The 24,398-nt window shown below is 47.6% G+C and overlaps 1 long non-coding RNA gene across 1 annotated transcript in view; it reads left to right on the forward strand.

Moving 5' to 3' along the window:
• Positions 1–24,398, forward strand: part of LOC137519587 (uncharacterized) — a 91,857-nt gene that overhangs the window by 21,127 nt on the left and 46,332 nt on the right. The window lies entirely within an intron of this gene.

The following is a 24,398-nucleotide window of genomic DNA, read 5'->3' on the forward strand; positions in this document are numbered from 1 at the left end:
TACATTTCTTCCCCGGCCGACACACACAAGCCGCTCGTCAAAGAGCATTTTGAAAATATGTCCTTTTAATGACGGAATAAAAGAAGCTGTAAAATCGATAAATCTACTTAATGCAAGTTTAAAGTGTGTGTAGGAAAGTTTAAGAAGTGAATGTGGCGACGCCAGTTATCTCGTGATTCAGATTCAGGATCTGTGCAGAACAGCAAAAGGCGATGCCCCTGAAAAAAGGATATTTGTCAGAATCCATTGCTTTTCAGGGCCTTGTGGTCTAGTTGGCCACTGGCCAGTTTCCTGCAAATTGTCCATCTGTTTGTCATGTGAGCTTCCCTATTGGTCAGTAGAGATGTCCCGAACGGTTCGCACGCGGACTTATTTTACAACGCGTGTTCATATGAAATCACGAACTTTATGCGAGTTCGACCCACCCCCTATACTACTTCATTGGGCTAAACTTTGACCCCTACATCACAGTCAGCAGACAAATGTCAGCCAATTAGGCTACACTCCCTCCTGGAGCCCCCCCCCCCCCCTTCCTTTATATAAGGCAGCAGCGTTGGCCATGTTCTCACTCTGTGTGCTGATGTATTAGTGAGTGAAGGTAGAGACATTGGAGAGATAGGGAAAGCGATAGTTAGGAGATCTGTTAGCTTGCTCCTTGCTGATATTTGTTGCTGAAAAACACCCCAAAACAGCTCTTTTGAGAGCTAATATTTTTGTGATGTGTTTTTTTTTTTTTGTGTGGCCCACTGACACTGCATATACAGCTCTGTCTTGTCGCAGCTGGTCCTTGCTAATTGCTATACTGTGCCAGGCCTAGCACATTCAGTCCCTAGTGTGACTGCTGCACATTGTATTGTAATACGAGTCACTGCATACCTTTTACTACACCTGTGTGACCGCACGCTGTTTTATATAGCAGTCACTGCATACCTTTCACTGCACTTGTGTGACCGCACGCTGTTTTATATAGCAGTCACTGCATACATTTCACTGCACCTGTGTGACCGCACACTGTTTTATATAGCAGTCACTGCATACATTTCACTGCATCTGTGTGACCGCACGCTGTTTTATATAGCAGTCACTGTATACCTTTCACTGCATCTGTGTGACTGCACACTGTTTTATATAGCAGTCACTGTATACCTTTCACTGCACCTGTGTGACCGCACACTGTTTTATATAGCAGTCACTGCATACATTTTACTGCATCTGTGTGACCGCACGCTGTTTTATATAGCAGTCACTGTATACCTTTCACTGCACTTGTGTGACCGCACGCTGTTTTATATAGCAGTCACTGCATACATTTCACTGCACCTGTGTGACCGCACACTGTTTTATATAGCAGTCACTGCATACATTTCACTGCATCTGTGTGACCGCACGCTGTTTTATATAGCAGTCCCTGTATACCTTTCACTGCATCTGTGTGACCGCACACTGTTTTATATAGCAGTCCCTGTATACCTTTCACTGCATCTGTGTGACCGCACACTGTTTTATATAGAAGTCACTGTATACCTTTCACTGCAACTGTGTGACTGCACAGTCACACCGACTATAGTCAAGTCAGTGCATACCTTTCACTTCATCCACTCCAATATGGACAAAACAACAGGCAGAGGCAGAGCCACTTGGCAGGTCTGTTCGAGGTCGTACTGTTGTGATTTTGTGCAGCCCTCGACCAAAGTACAGTGTTCAGAAGAAGGCACGTGGCACCCCACTTAACACTCCGTCGGCAGCCATCACCAAAGTGCCATCATCCCAGAGCTCAGTGGTGTGGAAAATTTTTAGCGTGTTTGCCTCAGATAAGAGCAATGCCATCTGTACTCTCTGCCACTGAAAATTGAGCCGTGGAAAGACCAAGACTCGCGTAGGGACAACTACCTTACAAAGGCACATGATGAAAAAGCACAAACTGCAATGGGATAACTATCTGAGGAAATGCAATGTGATTTCTGCCCTTTAGGGATTATAACCCTGCTGTGCGTCAAAATAATTTTCCCCGGGACTTTTGGCGTGTATCCCACTCCGCCATGCCCCCCTCCAGGTATTAGACCCCTTGAAATATCTTTTCCATTACTTTTGTGGCCAGAATAAGTGTTTGTAGTTTTGAAAGTTCGCCTCCCCATTGAAGTCTATTGCGGTTCGTGATGTTTGCCAGTTCACAAACTTTTTTGCAAGTTCGCGAACCAAAATCTGCGGGTTCATGACATCTCTATTGGTCAGCAAAGCCATACATCACATAAAAAGACCAATCAGAGCTTGATTTACACTTTGTGATTCCCCTCACCTTTTTGTACTGCCCTTTCTGCCAAGTACCGCCTATGGCCAGATTTCAGACAAGGCCAAAAAGGGTATTGCCTAGGACACCAGGAAAGCAAGGGGCTGGCTGTGAGCTGCAGGGTGGAAGTAGCACTAAGCCAGGCGAACATTCATCCTGCTACGCAGAGTTTGCACGTAGCGGTGGGAGGCTATGTGCAAACGTGTTTTGAGGGGCCTAACACCTGAAATGTTGCATGCCGGAGTTGTATTCCCAAATGTATGCAATTACGTGCTCTAAAACGTCCGACGTGCATCCATGTTCATCAGGTAGTGTAGGAGATAGACCTGGTTCACACTAACAGATGAAACACCTTGTTTAACACACCACAAACAACCGCAAAGAGCTTTAGTGACAATGTCAGGTGAGCAAATCATTGTTTTTGCTAGTTGACACCTCCAGGACATAAATGTTAGTCCTCTCTGCAGCAGTCTTTGTGTAGTGGTGTGTAGTGGCCGCCATGCTTGTGCACACATTTGTGGGAGTGCAGGCGATCGCGGTTCTCCAGTCTCTATGGTCAGGTTGAGGTAGTTCATTGACAGTTAAGTGACCAAAAAAACCCACTGATTATGCACCGAGGCCTTATAAAAGGGGCAGTAGTGGATACTAGATGCCAGTAGTGGTAGTGAAGGCGTATTGGGTTGTGGTCGGTGCACTACTTGGACCAGCAGTGCAGACTGGTCTCCAATAGCTAATTTGTGCACTGGAAACAGAGCAGCAATAACAAGAAAAACAATGTACCAGCCCTAAGACGGGCTTTGCTGTTCAGGACACAGTGGTAGCGGCAAGAATCTGCACTGAGGACACAGAACACAGGCCTACCTAACGCTCTCCCTGTCAGCAACACACTCTGCCTGATCTGCATAGCACAGAAGCCAAACACAGATGGCAAAATGACTGCTGTGCTGGTTTTCTGATAGGCGGGGGGCGGTCCAGGTGGGAGAGATAGCTGATTGGCTGCCATGTGTCTGCTGACTCTGGGGAAAGGGGTCAAAGTTTGGCTCCATTATAATGTATAGGGGGCGAATCTAACATGCCATGTGTTTGCCTGAAGGGGTGAACGCAAACACCCTATGTTCGCCGTGAACTATTCATCGGCAGAACAGTTCGGGCCATCTCTACAGAGGACTTCATCTGCATGCTTGTTCAGGGTATATGGCTTAAAGTATTAGAGGCAGAGGATCAGGAGGACAGACAGCCAACTTCTTTTGTTTATAAGAAATCAATATGGCAGCCCAGGGCATAGGCATAGGCAGTACAGGCCATTACCTGGAGTGCCATTGGTCCTGGGGGGCGCCACGTTGCAGAATTAAGCCCCACCCCCAAATTAAGCCCCACCCAAGATGAAGCCACACCCCTGTGGCTGTTCTATTACTTGCTTCTGCTGAATCAACTTAGCGTAAGTTGCAGGCAGCTGACACCTCTGTGCCTTGTGCATCCTTCTTTCCCTCTTTGTGCCATCTCTGCCTCCTTTTGTGCCCTTTGTGCCTCCTTCTGTCCCCCTGATCCCCCTTCTGTCCCCTTTGCCTTTATTTGTCCCCTTGTGCTACCTCTGCCCCGCTGTTCCTCCTTTAGTCCCACTCTACCTCCTTTTGTCCTCCTGTGCCTCCTTCTGTATCCCTTTGTGCCTCCTTCTGTCTCCATGTGCCTCCTTCTGTCCCTGTGTGCCTCCTTTAGTCCCTCTGTGACTCCTTCTGTCTCCCTTTGTGCCTCCTTCTGACCCATTGTAGAGGGTGCCAGGCCGACCAGGCGGGCATAAGTGCTGTGCAGGGGGGACATCGGTCACCCCCCGCCAGATGTTGTGTCCCCAGGTGGTGAACAGGCTTGCGGCGTCAAATAGACGCCGCTTCAGTTCACTGGCCCACAGCACATAGGCTACCTTCTGCAGCCTTACATTACGTGTATTTTCTGGTGAAACACTGCCCACATTGCAAATTTTCTGATGAAACGCTGCCGAATTATGATTATTTCTTGGTGAAATGTTGCAGCACTACAATTATTTTCATGGAAGGGCTCCATAGGGGTGGGGGGCGCCACAGATTTTCTCGCCTGGAGTGACAAAATGGCTAGAGGCGCCCCTGTGGCAGCCTCCAGTCCATATCACTCTCACTTTGGGTTTCCTTTAAGACAAGTAGCACTGTGCTGAAACTACAGTAATTGTTACTTATTTTTCTGACATTTATTGCATTGGTCGGTGCGAACAGCTCTGGTGCCGAAAACCCAGAGGGCCAATCAGTGCTGAGCCGAGACGCACGCCACCGAGAGGGAACATTTCTGCCTAAAGTTAGGCTTTGATACATCAACTGCTTTATGCCTTAGTGAAGTCTTTTTCTTAAAATACAATATAATTATAACCTGTTAGAATGATCAGGCTGGGTAATGTATTCATTTATTCAACAACTAGCAGAACATGTTTTTTTTTTCACAGACCTCACATCCCAATCACGCGATGAAGTTTAATTTGCGGTGTCACTCAAAGTGATAAAGGCATAAAAAATGTGACAGCTTGACACAAATGAGTGAGGAGCATTCAACAGAGGACGATGACAGCCCGGCCGGGATTCCTTTCAGCTTCAACAATTGTTTAGATTTTTTTTTTACCTTCCTTTGTAGGAATGACAGTTGTTCTGATTACGCCTATAAAATGTAATTTTTTATTTTTTTCCCTCCTAAATTAGCAGAGGTTGTCAAGATGACACCACCAAAACTACCTCATGTAATGAAATGCTGTGTTTCTCATACAGGTTTTAACCACTTCAGCCTGTGGGTTGTTTTTACCTTAAGGGTGGAAGCAATTTTCCCCAATCAGTGCTCCTCCCATTCATTCATCAATAACTTTATCACTACTTATTACACCTAAATGATATTACTTGTTTTTCTTTTTAGCCACAAATAAGGCTTTTGGGGGTGATACTTGATTTCAGTAATTACATTATTTTATATGCATGCAAGAGATCACCTCTAAAGGTGTGCACACACCTAACAACTGATGCCGCCTGTTGGGGATCAGGACCCGATCCCCTTGGGCAACATCGCTGGGCATTCTGCTATGCTATGTGGGTGGGGTGGGGGGGCATGGAGGGCTAACGGAGGGGCATGTGCATGACGTCACAGGGTTGGCGGGGAAACGGTGTCAAAGAAGTTGACTTTCCGGGGCTGACAGCAACACAACAGAAGGGACTCCCATGGCATCACAGGAGCATACAAACTACTTATACCTCCATACCCCTTATCCCATCTTCTCCACCATACACAAGATCTCCTCCTGCCTCTTGACTTTCTCCTCCTAGATGTCAGCCCAGTTCCTGACGCTTAGATTGGATAAAACTGAGCTCCTGATTTTTCCGCCCCACAGCACTTCCATCCGCCATACCTCCTAGGTCCGCTCAATGGGAATCACCATGGAATCTGCTCTCTTCTTCAGCCCCCACATCCAAAATGTCACTAGGACTTGCCATTTCCACCTTCACAACATCTCCAAAATCCACTCCTTCTTGACCCTGGACAATACCAAACTTCTCAGTCACTCCCTAATCATCGCCCACCTTGACTATTGCAATGCCCTGAACCTCTCTCCTTAAAGAGCATCCCCTCCCCTTCCAGGGCCGGCGCTGCCATAGAGGCAAAAGGGGGAAATTGCCCCAGGGCCCCGACCTCTGCAGGGGCCCCGTGCCACCGACCCTGCTGAATTCTGCCTGCTCGCCCGATCGCACTGCTCCTTGGTGTCCTTGCGTGACAAACCGCAACAGTAATTATTCACCTCCTGGTGGGTGGCAGCGGCACAGTCCAGGCACTATTTCCATGCAGTCCTTTTCCTTCTCTATGACATCTCGCGTGTTTACGCATAACATGCACCGGGTCATAGAGAAGGAAGAGGACAACGTAGAAAGAGTGTCTGGACTGTGACGCCGCCACCCGCCAGGACAGATGAACAATTACTGCTGCGGCCTGTCACACAGGGGCCCTGGGGAGCAGAGAGGAGAAGTAACTGCCATGTGCAGGGGGAGGGAGCTGCGGTTTGGGCAGGGGGCCCCCGATTCAGTTTGCCCCAGAGCCCCTTAAACCGGCCCTGCCTCCTTCAGTCATTAATGCAGACTTACCTGTTTTGCTTCCACGTCTCCCCTCTGCCCTACACTTGTTCCCTATACACTGCAGGATCAGTTTCTGTGCATGGCCCACAAACCTGTGCACAAGACTTGCTCAACCTACATCTCAAAGCTCGTCTACAGATATACATTGCCTGCCCCCTTTCGGACCTCCAATGACCATCACCCCCTCTGTTCCAAACATTTCTCACTCCTGTGCACACCTACGGAACTTATCAAGAGCTGCCCCCACCCTATTGAACTCTCCCCTCCCCCCCAACTTGCCCCTTAATTCAACACCTTTAAACCAGAAAAGTTTGCCCACCCATGATCTAAGCCAATCCCCTTCAACCTCTGGCCGAGTTTTGCTCCTTACCAAATAAAACTGTAATAGATTGTGGAGACGCCGCCGCAAAGACAGGCGGTATGGTGGCGGTATCCGCATATCAGCCGGCGGCGTCTGCCACGCGGCTTCATGATGCTGACATGCCTGGTCCTTCCTTTGCACATAGGCGGAGAGCTACGCGCCAGGAGACAGGACCTTTATGCTAGCAGAAGGGGAGTCAGCTGATCGGGCCGATCAGCTGACTCCAGCCGGACTCCAGATTGGCTGAGTGTCTGGGGCGGAGCTGGGCAGCGCTCTGACTATATATAGACTTGCTGGTCAGTTGCAAGTTGTCTGCTGTTGTGAATACTTATGTGTTAGCGCTCAGACCTTAGACTAGTTCCAGGTGTTGAAACCAAGGACTTCACACCTAAGAATAGGATTGTATATTGTATTATTATCTGTGTATGACTCTGGCTATTCCTGACTATCCCTTACTCTTTACGTTATTGTACTTCTGCCTATCTGATTCAAGTTGCCGACTCTGCCTGATATTGACACTGAATCAGTCTCCTGTCTTTGTACCTCATCTGTCCGGTTGTTGCTTACTCGGCTAGTCTGACCTCTCTATCCTCACCGGTGGGCATAGCCACTGGTGAGGGATCTGTAGCTTGCACCTGCTCCTCAGGTGAAGTTCTAGTGCAGTACAGTTTGTTACACCTGCACCTCAGGTGTCCACCGGCTGCAGTACTGTGTTAATCACCTGCTCCTCAGGAGATTAACTCTGATACTTCAGTATAGTATCTGTTCATCTAGTGTGCTTCCGCTATAGTTCAGCCGGGTTCACCTGTTCTTCAAGTGATTCCTGGCTGCAGTATTGTCTGAAAGTCACCCGCTCCTACATTCACCAAACACCTACATTCTTATCAGCCCCTTGTGTGTTTGCTATACTTGTATTATTGGTGATTCTGCAGATCATCACATAATCAGGTATAACATCTGTATTATTGGTGATACTGCAGATCCCCAATAATCAGAAACATCTGTTCTTGCTGACACGAATCGTTACAAAAACCTATAAACACATTGCCTTTAGGTCAACATATTGTATATCTTCCCACCTCTTGTTTCCTCCATCCATATACCTTTAGATTGTAAGCTCGCAAAGGCAGGACTCTGTCACACTTTGGTGATTTGGAATTTGCTATACATTTTGCTTATCTTGTTACATATACCAATTCTGTATTATGTACCAATGTCTATATTTTGTGTTCACCTTTGTCTGTATAATTATATGCCCCATGTTTGTTTCTTACTCTGTACAGCATTGCGGAATAAGGGAGAGAGGTACCGTTTCTTACACAGGCTTCCGTCTCATGCCCTTGTGTCACCAGGAAGCATGGTAGTCACATGATGCAACATGAGATGCAAAGGGAAGAAACCGAAGCCTGCGTAGGAAACCCTCCCTCCCTCTCTCCCTCTCCCACCCGCCCACTCAGAAGTTTAGCGTCCCCAGTCCCCACATCCCACCAGACCCCCAACCCCAGTGGAATGTCCCCACCTCCCCCCAGACCCCCACCCCCAGGTGAATGTCCCCACATCCCCCCCAGACCTCCACCCCTAGATGAATGTCCCAACATCCCACCAGACCCCCACCCCCAGTGGAATGTCCCCACATCCCCCCAAGACCCCCACGTCCCCACATTCCTCAGATCACCACCACCGTGGATTTTGCCCCTTAAGGGTTTGTTCCTTCACTAGTTTGAAGAAATGTTCCATTCTCTTAATGCCCCAATTGCAGCGTTAAAGCTTCCGTTTTCCAGTCCGCTGGGCTCAGTGGTCTGGAAAAATTGGTGCTGCAGCAAACTTGTGGTCCATTCAGCGGATCGTGTGGCACGGATCCATTTGAATGGAAGTGATTGAATCCATAGATTTACATTGGATCCATTCACATCCGTTCCGTTTGTGCCGTATCCGCTCTATTCCAATCCACGAACTAACCATTTTTTAATGCAGGTGTGAACCGAGCCTAACCCTAGACGACACAAAAACCCAAAGAGTCTGTATCGTTCCCATCATGCCAGACTCTGATGTATGTATTATAATTAAAAGTGTTGCGGTTGTGTCGTGTACGTTTTTTACATCACGAAGATTATAGACGACATTATGCAACATCCATTTTTTTTTCTTTGCCTGCTGAATATGCTTTTTGCTTCATCAAACGTCTTTGTCTCTGTGTATTGCAGCTAAGCTTACGCTCACAAACAGCTACTGGAGGGTGAAGTAGACCAAGTAATTATTCATTGGCTGCTGTATAATTATAAATACATGTTGTGTTGCTGAATACTATCCTTTTAATAAAAAACCATTTAAGTCACCTCTTTCACTCAGCTTCAGTTATTATCTTGTAAACAGACTCCCCGTGTTCCGGAACACTTGCGCCTTCATGTTCTGGAACACTCCACACTCGCAGCACAGTGTTCTGTCACTGCTTCAGCTTGCTAACTCTGTTAGAACTCTGGAATTTGATCAGATCTATTCACATTATTTTCTTTTCGTATCTCTTTCTTTCTCTCTTTCTTTCAGTTTACCTATCAATAGAGATGGGCCAAACTGTTCTGCCAGGCAAATAGTTTGCGGCGACAAAGGGGTGTTCGCGTTCACCCCCTCAAGCAAATACATGAAGTGTTCGATTTGCCCCCTATCTATATATATAATAGACTAAGTGCCTCAACCTTCAAACAAGAAGAAGAAGTACTTTGCATGAGAAAATTTATGCGTGCTCAAACACCAAGTTTAAGGCCTCTTTTCCACGGACTGTTGAGCTGTGTGCTCAGCAAGCAGTTACCAGGCAGCAGTGAGCAGATACCAGGCAGCAACAAGCAGTTACCAGGCAGCAGCAAGCAGTTATCAGTCAGCAGTGAGCAGATACCAGGCAGCAACAAGCAGTTACCAGGCAGCAGCAGGCAGTTACCAGGCAGCAGTGAGCAGATACCAGGCAGCAACAAGCAGTTACCAGGCAGCAGCAAGCAGTTACCAGGCAGCAGTGAGCAGATACCAGGCAGCAACAAGCAGTTACCAGGCAGCAACAAGCAGTTACCAGGCAGCAGTGAGCAGATACCAGGCAGCAGCAAGCAGTTACCAGGCAGCAGCAAGCAGTTACCAGGCAGCAGCAAGCAGTTACCAGGCAGCAGTGAGCAGTTACCAGGCAGCAGTGAGCAGTTGTGAGAGTTTGAGAGCCATTTCACTGCCTATTCACAGTCCATGGAAAAGAGGCCTTACCCTAGCAAGTCTGACATTGCAAATCTGGCCTAATTGGCTATTCATGAGGCAATGCTCATGCAAATGCATGCACAAACCAATACCACAAAGCAGTCACCCTGCTACATGCTACATTAGCACTATCCGGCTTAGTGCACACCAGAGCGGTTCGGCAGCATTTTACGATCCACTTGCGGCTGCGGATACGCTTGGGTAATGTATTTCAATGGGCTGGTGCACAACAGAACGGGAGGCGTTTTGCTGAAACGCATACTCCCGAGGTGAGGCATTTTTTGGATTGCGGAGGCGTTTCTGCCTCCAATGTAAAGTATAGAAAAAACGCAAACCGCTCTGAAAAACGGCAGTTCAGAGCGGTTTTGCAGGTGTTTTTGTTACAGAAGCTGTTCAGTAACAGCTTTACTGTAACAATATATGAAATCTACTACACCAAAAACGCTTTACAAAACCGCAAAATGCTAGGTGAAATGCTACAGAAAAATAAGAAAAAGCGTTTCAAAATCTGCTAGCATTTTGCGGATCTGCTAGCAGTTTTTGGTGTGCTCCAGGCCTCCAGGAGTGCCACGGGGAGGATTCCCAATGCCCCCTTTTTATACAACTGGGGGGACCGCAGGGTCCCAGGCTCTCTCACTGTCTGGAAACCACAGCGGCACTAGTGATGGGCGAACACCTGGATGTTCGGGTTCGGGAAAGTTCGCCGAACATGGCCGAGATGTTCGGCATGTTCGGGCCGAACCCCGAACTTTCCGAACATCCAGCTTTTGGGGGCCATATGGGGTCGCAGGCATAAGGGGGGAGCATGCCCCGATCGCGGGGGGGGGGGGTCGGAAATTCCCCCCACCCCCTCCGCTAGCGCTCCCCCCTCTGCCCGCTTCCCCATTCAAAAGTTTAAGCAAAGTACCTGTAGTGGATGGCCTGGCAGTGGGCGGCACTGTGGAGTGAGGAGGAGGAGTCCGGAGAGTGACGAGTTGAGGGAGGCCGGGCAGCGGGCGGTTCAGCGGAAGTACCCTTGTGGTACTTCCGCCCTTTCTCTGACCTCACGCCCGCTGCCCGGCCTCCCTCAACTTGTCACTCTCCGGACTCCTCCTCCTCACTCCACAGTGCCGCCCACTGCCAGGCCATCCACTACAGGTACTTTGCTTAAACTTTTGAATGGGGAAGCGGGCAGAGGGGGGAGCGCTAGCGGAGGGGGTGGGGGGAATTTCCGACCCCCCCCCCACGATCGGGGCATGCTCCCCCCTTATGCCTGCGACCCCATAGGGGGGCAGTATTCGGCCGAACAGGGGCCCTGTTCGGCCCTGTTCGGCGGCCATTAGAAGTTCGGGGCGAACCCGAACTTAAAAGGCCGAACACCATCAGGTGTTCGGCCGAACGCGAACATCACCCGAACAGGGTGATGTTCTGCAGAACCCCGAACAGTGGCGAACACTGTTCGCCCAACACTAAGCGGCACCCCGGAGGGGGATGCTGGGTGGCGTGGACGACCCCCCCCCCCCAAGTGTGGCCAGCACCGGGGAGAGCCGTCTGCACCCACCTCCCAATATTAAAAACAGGCACTTACCTTAACGTCCATTGCGTTCTGCTACATGCGCATTAATTTGGGGGCACCACATGAGAAAGGAGAGAAGCATGGGTCACCCCGAGCTTTAGAGCTCAGGGCTGGCTCACATACAGCACTCCAGAGGGGGGGGCAGGCGCACTCACTCCTGGGTTCACACCACCGGAGCAAGCCATCCACCACCTGCCTCCAAAGGATACAAACTGCACAAAATGCTTTCCATGAGAAAATTAATGCGCATGTAGCACAACCCAATGGACGTTAAGGTAAGTGGCTGTTTTTAATATTAGGAGGTGGGTGCGGATGGCTCTCCCCAGCGCTGGCCATGCTTGGGGGGGGCGCGGCTGCGCCACCCAGCCTCCCACTCCGGGGTGCCGCTGTGGTTCCCAGGCAGCGAGAGAGCACTTTGCAGTATTGGATTTTTTGACCCTGCATAGTTTGGCATGCGAAAGCAAATGCATATTTGCATGAGCATTGCCTCATGAATAGCCAATTAGGCCGGATTTGCAAAGCCAGACTTGCTAGGGTTAAACTTGGTGTTTGAGCACGCATACATTTTCTCATGGACAGCCTACTTCTTCTTGCTTCAAGGTTGAGGCACATACTCTATTAGATAGATAGATGCGGCGTATGCTACGACGCGGGTTGGCTAGTACATTATAATGGAGCCAAAATTTGACCCCTCATCCCAAGTCAGCAGACACATGGCAGCCAATCAGCTATCCCTCCCATTTGGACCGCCCTTCACCACCTATCAGAAAGCCAGCACAGAAGCCATTTTCCAGTCTGTGTTTGGCTTCTGTGCTAGGCATATAAGGGACAGTGTGTTGCTGACAGGAAAGGAGTTAGGTAGGCCTGTGTTCTGTGCTCTCAGTGCAGATTCTTGCTCTACCACATTGTCTTGAACAGCTAAGCCTTTTTTAGGGCTGGTACATTTTATGGTTTTTCTTGATATTGTATTGCTCTTCTGTGGCCAGTGCACAAGTTATCTGTTGGAGGCCGGTCTGCTGGTCCTTGTAGTGCACCGACCATAACCCAACAATCCTTCACACCACTACTGGCATCTTGTATCCACTACTACCCCCTGTATAAGGCCTCAGTGCAGAATCAGTGTTTTTTGGTCACTTAACTGTCACTGGAACTACCTCAGCAAGACCATAAAGGCTGGAAAACTGCGATCACCTGCACTCCCACGATTGTGCGCACAAGCATAGCACGGTGGCTACTACACACCACTACACAAAGATTGCTGCTGAGAGGGCTAACATTTATGTCCTGGAGGTGTCAACTAGTGAAAACAAAGATTTAAATGACATAATCATTAAAGGTCTTTGCGGTTGTTCGCGGACTGCAGTGCGTTAAGTGTGAAGCAGGCGTAACCCTCACGTTACCTGATGGATGTGTACACACGCCAGCACTTCATTCCAATAATTTAGGAATGTAATGTGATTTCTGCCCTTTAGCGATTAAAACACGACTCTGCGCCAAGTACGTAATTGTTGGTGGGAGTTTTGCCATGGATTCCCCTCCGGCATCCATGTGTCATGCCCCTTGAAACAACCTTCCATCACTTTTGTGGCCAGAAACAGTCCCTGTAGGTTTTAGAAATTGTCTGCCCATTGAAGTTTATGGCAATTCACAGATTCGGCAAATTTGAGAACTTTTGCGGAAATTCACATTCGCCGTTCGCAAATCTTAAATTTGATGTTCGGCCCATCACTACCTATCAATTCATTGCAAGGTGGGGTGACCAAACACCCAAAAAAAGAACACAGAGACAACGGGAGCCGAAATGGTGCAGTATGTCACAAGAAGAGTGATGGAAGACAAAAAGTATTAGGGCACTCACAAAGGAAGGTTGTACAAGTGGCAACCAACTGTCAAGAGCAGGTGGAGAACTATAAACCGGATTTCACTCGGGTATCTGGCTGGAGCTGGATGCGGTTGCACTATTGGGAGAAAAAACAAAATCTCCTATCTATGGCAAAGCCACTAGGTACCAACGTACCACCCTCCCAAAGGAGGGTGAAAAGCAGGTGCTCCGTACCTGGCTTTGATGCAACTCTGGAGCTTTATTTGGCCTGAGGAAGTGGGTGCACACTCACGAAATGTGTTGCCTGTGCTTATTATTAAAATTCATATTGTTCTGAACTCCGTTTTTACGCACACCCCCATCTTGTTTAGTGTGCCGCAGAACCGCAGTTTAAAGCAGCCATGGCAATGTTGCATGCCCCCACCCGCCCCAGTGCATGCCAAAAGATGTAGTCCATTAATGTAACTACATCTCCCAGTAACTACATTTGCATGATCTTGTTTTTTGTTGTGAGTTCTTTTTATGTCCTACCTTGAATGTTAACCACATTTATCTATTGTGCAGCGCAGTGCTATGTTGGAGCTTTATAAATACAATACATGATGAAAATCACGTTTGAAGCTTGACATAGGTATTTTGTCCACCACTTTGGTAATATTAACCACTTAAGCCCGAAGGGTTGTTTATTTTTTTGCATCTGAGCAACTTTCACCTCCCATTCATTTTCCAATAACTTTATCACTACTAATCACAATGAATTGATCTATATCTTGTTTTTTCCGCCACCAATTAAGCTTTCTTTGGGTGATACATTTTGCTAAGAATTTTATTATAAATCCATTTTAACAGGAATATTAAGAAAGAAATGGGAAAATATCATTATCTCTCAGTTTTTGGCCATTATAGTTTGAAATTAGTTTCAATAGGTTTTTATTGGGGTTTTCAAAAGATTGGTTAACAGCTTCATAAAAATAAAGCATAGTATCTTTAAAACAAACAAAGATATGCATTCAAGATACTTTTTACATAGATTCAAACAAATCACATAACATATAGGTCATAATAATATCTACATGTATTGTCCATTTTTCCATTTTTTCCACTCAGTAACTTTCCGCGTGGAGTAGGTCAACCTGGGAGCTGGGGGACTAAAACCACCCTAGTAAGTTCCCAAGGTCCCGTCCATCTCTTAGTATTAATTTTTATAGTTTGAAATTAATACATGCTACTGTAATTAAAACCCATGTATAATATTTGCCCATTTGTCCCGCTTATTACACCATTTAAATTACGTCCCTATCACAATTTATGGCGCCGATATTTTATATGGAAATAAAGGTGCATTTTTTCAATTTGCGTCCACCATCACCATTTACAACCCATAATTAAAAAAAATATATCAATATACTCCTTTGACATGCATATTGAAAAAGTTCAGACCCTTGGGTAACTATTTATGTTTTGTTTTTTTGTATAAAAAATTGTATGTGGGTAATTTTTGGTGTGGGAGGTAAACAGCTAATTATAAATGTAAAAAAAATGTATTTATTAAAAAAATGGAGGTGTGTGTAGTTTTACTATTTGGACACAAGATGGCCACAGTGAAAAAGTCCTGGAAGCGTGATGGTACGCTTCCAGGAAGAAGAATAAAGACGGAGAACTTTTTGAAACTCAGAAAAACCGCAGCGTCTGATGAGGCGCTGTTGGCTTTTTTGCGGGGGGCTTCGATCAATGAAAGGGATTTATAATCCCTTTCATTAATTGCTGGGCTAACGGCCGGTGGCAGGAGCGCGCACGGGAGCACGTGCGGCCTGCGGGAGTGCACACTGCCCAACTGGACGAGAATGTTCGTCCAGTTGGGCTTAAGTGGTTTTTATGTTCACTTATCATCCTGATTGCTATTAGAATGTATTAAGGGCTCTTTCACACTTGGACGTTGGGTTTGATGCGACGTTAAGGTTGCATAACGTGCCCCTAATGCAACGCATGTTAGCTTTGAAGTTGGGCATTACATTGCACTGCGTTATGCGTCTCTTGATGCGTACGTGATGCGTACTTTTTGACACATACGGATCGAAAGAAAACGGCGCATGCGGCACATTTTAAAACAAACAAATAAACATTACTAAGCATGTGCAAACAGGCTAACGCAGCCAAATACGAGTATTACGCACAGCACGCTGCACTTTCATTTAACGTGCAGCGTTATACTCCTATGCAACGTGTGCACTGTGAACAGCCCATTGATTTTTCATTACTGTGAGTTGGGCTGCGTTACAGGCTGCTGTAACGTGGGACTTTAAAGTCCCACTGTGAAAGCAGCCTTAGTCCAGTTTTACATCTAGCATGGGCTTTAAAGAGACTCTGAAGTCTCATAAAATTCAGGTTTTTATATAAAAAATCTCTTTAACATCATTGCCCTAACTAAAACGCTGCATCCCCGCAGCTGAACACTAACTAAATCCCCCCAAACTCCCCAGCAAACATTCACATCTTTCTTGGTTGTGTATTTTGCTGCTGGAGGAGGCAGAGCTTTCAGCTGTAGCTGTAGCTCTGCCTCCATGCGGTTCAATCCGCACGTATCTCCGCCTCTCCCCGGCCCCTCTCAGTGAAAGAAGACTGAGATGGGCGGGCGGAGGCGGCGATCCGCGCTGATGGACGCGTGGAGAGGCAAAGCTGCAGCCAAAAGACCTCTTCACTGAAGCGATCCCCGCAATGTGCCCCGGGGAGTTTGGGGGGATTTAGTTAGTGTGCAGCCGCAGAGATGCAGCGTTTTAGTTAGGGCATTGACGTTAAAGAGATTTTTTAAAATAAAAACCCAAATTTGAGACTTCAGAGTCTCTTAGTAGTGGTCTGAAAGTCAGCATTTCTACTTTGCTCTAAAAGATTCCTCACAGCTTGAAAGCTACTATCCCAGAAAAAAATTCTAGCAGAACATCACTGAATTGGTTAAACAAAGCACTTTCTCCTGCTATTCAGCTTCAAATCTGCATCCAAACTGGAGATAACAGTATCTTTCTACTTGTTAAACACCAATGTATCAACACTGGAATGTAAACAAACACTCTCTGAGAAACCGTCACACACAGTGTTCAGAATAGTTCATTAGAAGATTTTAATATATAATAAAAAGCAGTCATAATTGAAAAAGAATAAAATGCAATGCCAGCTTTCAGGGCAAGAAAAACTACACTTTGGAAACTTGTAATTTGTAAACAGACAATATTAGGTGTGCACAAAAGCAAATATGATAACTGTGAGTAATAAAAAGTAGGAAAACACATTTTTATTGAATGCTATGTCAGAGTTTCAGACCACTTTAAAAGCAATCTGAAGTGAAAATAAACTTATGATATAATGAATTGTATGTGTAGTACAGCTAAGAAATATAACATATCCAGTATACAGTAGTGTACTGGACTCATGTCCAGTACAGGAAGAGTTAGGAAACATCAATTGTTATCTATGCAAAAAAATCTTCTCTGAGCTCTCTGACTAATTTAATCAGAAAGAAATGCTATTTTCTGAAGCATATATATATATATCAAAGAAACAGTGAACGATAACTTCAGATAAGGTTTTACTGCAGATATGTTCAAAGGGTTGTTAGCTCTGCTCTGATTCATAGTTTAAAATGCAGAGTGTAGCGTTTAAAGTGCAAATATTAGAGAATGATACAATGTTATGAAAAAAAGCTATATAACTGAAAATTAAAATATGTGACTCTTTTCTTTGCTACTAATGTACTATTAATTATCCGTACTATGCATACAATGAATTATAGCGTAAGATTTTTTCGCCTCAGTGTCCCTTTAAGAGCCTTTTCACGCCTTTGTACTTTCTAATGCATATGCTTGTTTTTCGAGGCATTGTGCATGCATTTAAGACATGATCTTACATTAAAAGCTATGATTTATGTGCTTTGGGAGCAGGAAATTAATTTAGAAAGCACACATACGGCCTGATTTAATATGCTGAGGGACTGCAATTTACATTTGCTTGGCTTCATGCAGCCGCGATCACCAGCCTGGAGGCAGAGCAGCGATCGGCTGTGATGTGCGGAGACTGGATTTCTGCACATCAGCAGACACGAGGAACGCCACGGAAATGAATAAGTAAAAAGGGAAGGGCGGCGCTTGCACATTTACCTCTGCCTGGCCGGAGACTGCAGTGCTTGGTGTGCAGCAGACCCCTCACACTATTTATTAAATTCATGTGCTGCAGGCATGTGGTATGATGCCCAGAGATCAGGTTTTTCCCATACACTGGTCGATTTCAGCCATCGATTGATCGATTCTATATAATTGATCAATCAGAAATCGATTCTTTCAAATCTATCAATCGATTTGTGGCTAGGGTTGCCACCTTTAGGGTAAAAAAATACCGGCCTGTGGGTGTGGCCTGAGGGGTGTGGTCTAAAAGTGGGAGTGGTTTGTCGCGGACTTTTTAAAGGACAACTGACCTGAGAGGGATATGGAGGCTGCCATAATTTATTTACAAATGCACATTTCCTGGCTGTCCTGCTGATCCTCTGCCTCTAGCTATAGCCCCTGAACAAGCATGCAGATCAGATTTTTCTGACTAAAAGTCTGACAAGATTAGCTGCATGCTTGTTTCAGGTGTTTGATGCAAACATACTAATGCCAGAAAGCTTAGCTGGAGAGCCAGGCAACTGGCTTTGTTTAAAAGGAAATCAATATGGCAGCCTCCTTATCCCTCTCTCAGGTCAGTTGACCTTTAATGCTAGGTACACACTATACAATTTTCTGACTATTTCCAACAGGTCCGATCGATTTTCTGATTGATTTTCTGTTTATTTCTATGGAAAAAAATAGTCAGTCTGACAGTAAATCAGTCAGAAAATGGTATAGTATGTACCTAGCATTAGGCTAGATCTGGGTCTCTTAGAGGCAGCATTAAAGGGTACCTACACTAAGAAGGAAATGGCTTTTTCCTTTTAAAATAATACCAGTTGCCTGACTCTCCTGCTGATCCTGTGTCTCTAATACTTCTAGCCACAGCCCCTGAACAAGCATGCAGATCAGGTGCTCTGACTGAAGTCAGACTGGATTAGCTGCATGCTTGTTTCAGGCGTGTGATTCAGCCACTACTGCAGCCAAAGAGATCAGCAGGGTTGCCAGGCAACTGGTATTGTTTAAAAGGAAACATCCATATACATCTCAGTTTAGGTTCCCTTTAATGGGTGTATTTATATTTACCCGGGGAGCTTCCTCCAGCCCCATGAGGTGCCTGGGTTCCCTAGCCAGCTGCTTCATTCACTTGATATGCTCCCCCAGTAATATCTGGCTGGCCTCGCTCTTCTGTGTCATGCGTCTACCCCTGTAGTGCTCCCGCAGCGGAGAGCATTCTGCTCCTGTGCAGTAGCGGCCGGGTCGTGTATATGCAGAAGCACATGGCTGGCCGTGATTGTCCAGATTACCGGGGGAGGCGAGAATATCAAGTGAACAGAGAGGCTGCAAGCAAGCCCACACACCTCATGGGGCTGGAAAAAGCCCCCAGGTAAGTATAAATACACCCAATAATAACATTTCAAGCATCAAGTCCTGGGGGAGGACGCTGAATGATGGAGTGGAGTTCCGAGATTAGCCTGCCTGCTTGCGATCGTGGGCGGCAGGCTGTTACACATAAAAAAAAAAATTGTTTATTTACACAGGGGCGGGGGAAGCGGGAAGAGCAAAGTTTCAACTCACCTTCCTCATTCCCCACACACAGCCTCTATCTTCATCCTGTCCCGGCATCTGTTGCATTGGTAAGAGCTCCCCCTGTGATGACATGCTGTTACGTCATCACAGGGGGCACTGTTACCATCGCAAAAGATGCCGGGACAGGATGAAGATAGAGGCTGCTGTGCGGGGATCGAGGAAGGTGAGTTGAAGCTTCGCTCCGGCCGCTTCCCCCACCCCTCCTGCCCAGGGTCGGACTGGGACACTAAGGGTCCACCAGATAAGTTTAAGCCTGAGGCCCACATGCTCAGCCCCCTACCACCTCCCGATTTGGAGCTCACATACGGATTTTGAGCAGATGTCAGTGCTATATAAATACATAATTTGGTAGGACATCAGACTATGACAATGGTAGGGACAGGGGCGTAACTAGAAATCACTGGGCCCCCCTGCGAATATTTGGATGGGGCCCCCCCCCATAGGTGCCAAATAATCGTAATGGGGCAGCGTTTCACTGTAAATTAATTGTAAAGTGGGCAGCATTTTACCAGACAATCGTAATGTGGGCCAGAAAATCGTAATGTGGGCAGAGTTCACCAGAAAATCGTAATGTGGGCCTTTAGAAAATCATAATGTGGGCAGAGTTCACCAGAAAATCGTAATGTGGGCACCAGTCACCAGAAAATAGTAACGTGAGCAGCAGTCACCAGAAAATTGTAACGTGGGCAGCATTTACCAGACAATCGTAATGTGGGCAGCGTTCACCAGAATATCGTAATGTGGGACAGAAAATCGTAATGTGGGCAGAGTTCACCAGAAAATTGTAACATGGACAGCATTCACCAGACAATCGTAACTTGGGCAGTGTTCACCAGAAAATCGTAATGTGGGCCAGAAAATCGTAATGTGGGCAGCGTTCACCAGAAAATCGTAACGTGGACAGCATTCACCAGACAATCGTAACGTGGGCAGTGTTCACCAGAAAATCGTAATGTGGGCCAGAAAATCGCAATGTGGGCAGCAGTCACCAGAAAATCGCCATGTGGGCAGCAGTCACCAGAAAATTGCAATGTGGGCATCAGTCACCAGAAAATCCTAATGTGGGCAGCAGTCACCAGAATATCGTAATGTGGGCAGCAGTCATCAGAAAATCCTAATGTGGGCAGCAGTCAGTCACCAGAATGTCGTAATGTGGGCAGCAGACACCAGAAAATCCTAATGTGGGCAGCAGTCACCAGAAAATCGCAATGTGGGCAGCAGACACCAGAAAATCGCAATGTGGGCAGCAGTCACCAGAAAATCGCAATGTGGGCAGCAGTCACCAGAAAATCCTAATGTGGGCAGCATACACCAGAAAATCGTAATGTGGGCAGCAGACACCTGAAAATCGCAATGTGGGCAGCAGACACCTGAAAATCGCAATGTGGGCAGCAGACACCTGAAAATCGCAATGTGGGCAGCAGACACCTGAAAATCGTAATGTGGGCAGCAGACACCTGAAAATCGTAATGAGGGCAGCAGACACCTGAAAATCGTAATGAGGGCAGCAGACACCTGAAAATCGTAATGTGGGCAGCAGACACCTGAAAATCGTAATGTGGGCAGCAGACACCTGAAAATCGTAATGTGGGCAGCAGACACCAGAAAATCGTAATGAGGGCAGCAGACACCAGAAAATCGTAATGAGGGCAGCAGACACCAGAAAATCATAATGTGGGCAGCAGACACCTGAAAATCACAATGTGGGCAGCAGACACCTGAAAATCGTAATGAGGGCAGCAGACACCTGAAAATCGTAATGTGGGCAGCAGACACCTGAAAATCGTAATGTGGGCAGCAGACACCTGAAAATCGTAATGTGAGCAGCAGACACCAGAAAATCGTAATGAGGGCAGCAGACACCAGAAAATCGTAATGAGGGCAGCAGACACCAGAAAATCGTAATGTGGGCAGCAGACACCTGAAAATCACAATGTGGGCAGCAGACACCTGAAAATCGTAATGAGGGCAGCAGACACCTGAAAATCGTAATGAGGGCAGCAGACACCTGAAAATCGTAATGTGGGCAGCAGACACCTGAAAATCGTAATGTGGGCAGCAGACACCAGAAAATCGTAATGAGGGCAGCAGACACCAGAAAATCGTAATGAGGGCAGCAGACACCAGAAAATCGTAATGTGGGCAGCAGACACCAGAAAATCGCAATGTGGGCAGCAGACACCTGAAAATCGCAATGTGGGCAGCAGACACCTGAAAATCGTAATGAGGGCAGCAGACACCTGAAAATCGTAATGAGGGCAGCAGACACCTGAAAATCGTAATGTGGGCAGCAGACACCTGAAAATCGTAATGTGGGCAGCAGACACCAGAAAATCGTAATGAGGGCAGCAGACACCAGAAAATCGTAATGAGGGCAGCAGACACCAGAAAATCGTAATGTGGGCAGCAGACACCTGAAAATCACAATGTGGGCAGCAGACACCAGAAAATCGTAATGAGGGCAGCAGACACCTGAAAATCGTAATGAGGGCAGCAGACACCTGAAAATCGTAATGTGGGCAGCAGACACCTGAAAATCGTAATGTGGGCAGCAGACACCTGAAAATCGTAATGAGGGCAGCAGACACCTGAAAATCGTAATGAGGGCAGCAGACACCTGAAAATCGTAATGTGGGCAGCAGACACCTGAAAATCGTAATGAGGGCAGCAGACACCTGAAAATCGCAATGTGGGCAGCAGACACCTGAAAATCGTAATGTGGGCAGCAGACACCTGAAAATCGTAATGAGGGCAGCAGACACCTGAAAATCGTAATGAGGGCAGCAGACACCTGAAAATCGTAATGAGGGCAGCAGACACCTGAAAATCGTAATGAGGGCAGCAGACACCAGAAAATCGTAATGAGGGCAGCAGACACCAGAAAATCGTAATGTGGGCAGCAGACACCTGAAAATCACAATGTGGGCAGCAGACACCAGAAAATCGTAATGAGGGCAGCAGACACCTGAAAATCGTAATGAGGGCAGCAGACACCTGAAAATCGTAATGTGGGCAGCAGACACCTGAAAATCGTAATGTGGGCAGCAGACACCTGAAAATCGTAATGAGGGCAGCAGACACCTGAAAATCGTAATGAGGGCAGCAGACACCTGAAAATCGTAATGTGGGCAGCAGACACCTGAAAATCGTAATGTGGGCAGCAGACACCAGAAAATCGTAATGAGGGCAGCAGACACCAGAAAATCGTAATGTGGGCAGCAGACACCAGAAAATCGTAATATGCAAAGCCCCCCCCCCCCCTGGGGCCCGCTCGGAGTTTTGTGGGTGCTGGAGGGGTGGCAGCATGAGGGGAAAGCCTTGCCCACAGTCGGCGGGGAGAGGGGTAGTTCCCCCCTCTCCCTCACCTCGGGGCTCTCCCCTCTGTGCTCCCCTCCAGCTCGTAAGTGTCTGTGGGGCTGTGGTGGGCAGCGAGCGGCGGGCAGATACATACCTGCTTCCGTGCGTTCCATCGGAGACTTCTCCCTCTAGCGGCTGACGTCACCAAGTGACGTCAGCCGCTAGAGGGAGAAGTCTCCGATGGAACGCACGGAAGCAGGTATGTATCTGCCCGCCGCTCGCTGCCCACCACAGCCCCACAGACACTTACGAGCTGGAGGGGAGCACAGAGGGGAGAGCCCCGAGGTGAGGGAGAGGGGGGAACTACCCCTCTCCCCGCCGACTGTGGGCAAGGCTTTCCCCTCATGCTGCCACCCCTCCAGCACCCACAAAACGGCCCCAAGCGGGCCCCAGGGGGGGGCCGGGCCCCCCCACGGGCGCAGAGGCTGCAGGGCCTATTCCTACGCCCCTGGGTAGGGAATAGGTTGTGAGCTCTTCTGAGGACCGTCCATGACAAGGCTATGCAGGTGCTGGATTCACTGTCGTGGGATATGGTTACCTGCGGCGTGCACATGTAACCATCAGATTCATACCTCAGATCAGCAGCGACCAGAGAGAGGCAGAGTAGGGTGCACACTACCCACCTGGACCTAGTGCACTTCACATGCAGAAAGTGACCAATTACGTCACTTCCACATTTGAAGTGTCCACGTCCTGCACATAGTGTGCGCCCTGCTCTGCCTCTATCTGGTCGCCTGAAGTATAAAGAGAGGCAGTGGGGATTGGGAGCCACACTACGCGGGGGAGGCGCCATAAGAGAGCAGCGCTGGTGCTATGGCAACTGGCACCTGCACCATTTTTAAAGCATACCTCCCAACAGGACAGGAAAAAAGGGCCAAAAGTGCATACTAGCAGCGGTGACCGGGGGACTGGAGTCGCGCCGGCGGAGCAGGTAATGTGTGCCGCTCTATTGTGTCGGTCGTTGGGCACTTGAACGCCGCTAGCGACGTGTTCCCTACCCGCGGGGGATCGACGGTAATTTTCCGCACGGAGCGATCGGACGAAATGGATCGAAATCAAGCCTACCAATGGCTCGATTAGATGGATAAAGAGAGATAATATCAAACATGTTCGATCACTAGTCGTTCGTTTTTGGGGTCTATTAATCGAAACTATAAGGAGATTATGACTATTTTCACATACGTTTTCAACACTCGATTCGTTTACCGAACGAATCGAAGGTTTAAACGAAGGCAAAAACGAACCGTGTATTCCCAGCATTAGTGATAAAACAAGTTTGTGCCAGAGACATTGGAACACTTGATTGATGTGTATCCCATTCTCAAATTAGCTCACTGCAGGGGTTCCCTTTACAACAGGACCACAATGCTGATAACAAGCACTCTCCTCCATGCAACAACACATAATCTCACCCTGAAAAGCTATAAAAAAAAACCGGCAAAGCTTATCAGCTGCTGTTAATGAAAGCACCAGCACTTTGAAGGACTTTACCTACTTCCAGGCTCTCTCTACTCCAGAGTGACAGCAGCACATTGAGCCAGGCCAGATCACAGCAGGGACTGTGAAGTCTCCATTCAGAAGTCCTGCCCGGGCATGAAGGAGGAGGGGAGAGGGGAGGGCCCTCCTGAATCTGCATTCACTCCCACAGCTCACTCTCTGTCCTCATGTGAGAGAACTGCAAGCTAGTGTTGTCCGGATCATGAACGATTCGGATCTTTGATCTGAATCTATTTTATGAGTCGATCATCCGAATCATCAAAATGAACGATTCGGATCGCAAAAGGGGCGGGGCCAGGAGCGACACGCCCCCTCTCAGCGGGCAGCGGGGTCCTGGAAGCAGGGATCGCTCTGTTGGATGGGAGCCAGCCTTGCAGGGAGACAGGTAGATAAGAGAGAGGGGACATCGGTGCCACTGCCAGATATGTGTAGAGC

This window comes from Hyperolius riggenbachi, chromosome 5 (assembly GCF_040937935.1).
Source record: "Hyperolius riggenbachi isolate aHypRig1 chromosome 5, aHypRig1.pri, whole genome shotgun sequence".
Taxonomy (NCBI): Eukaryota; Metazoa; Chordata; class Amphibia; order Anura; family Hyperoliidae; genus Hyperolius; species Hyperolius riggenbachi.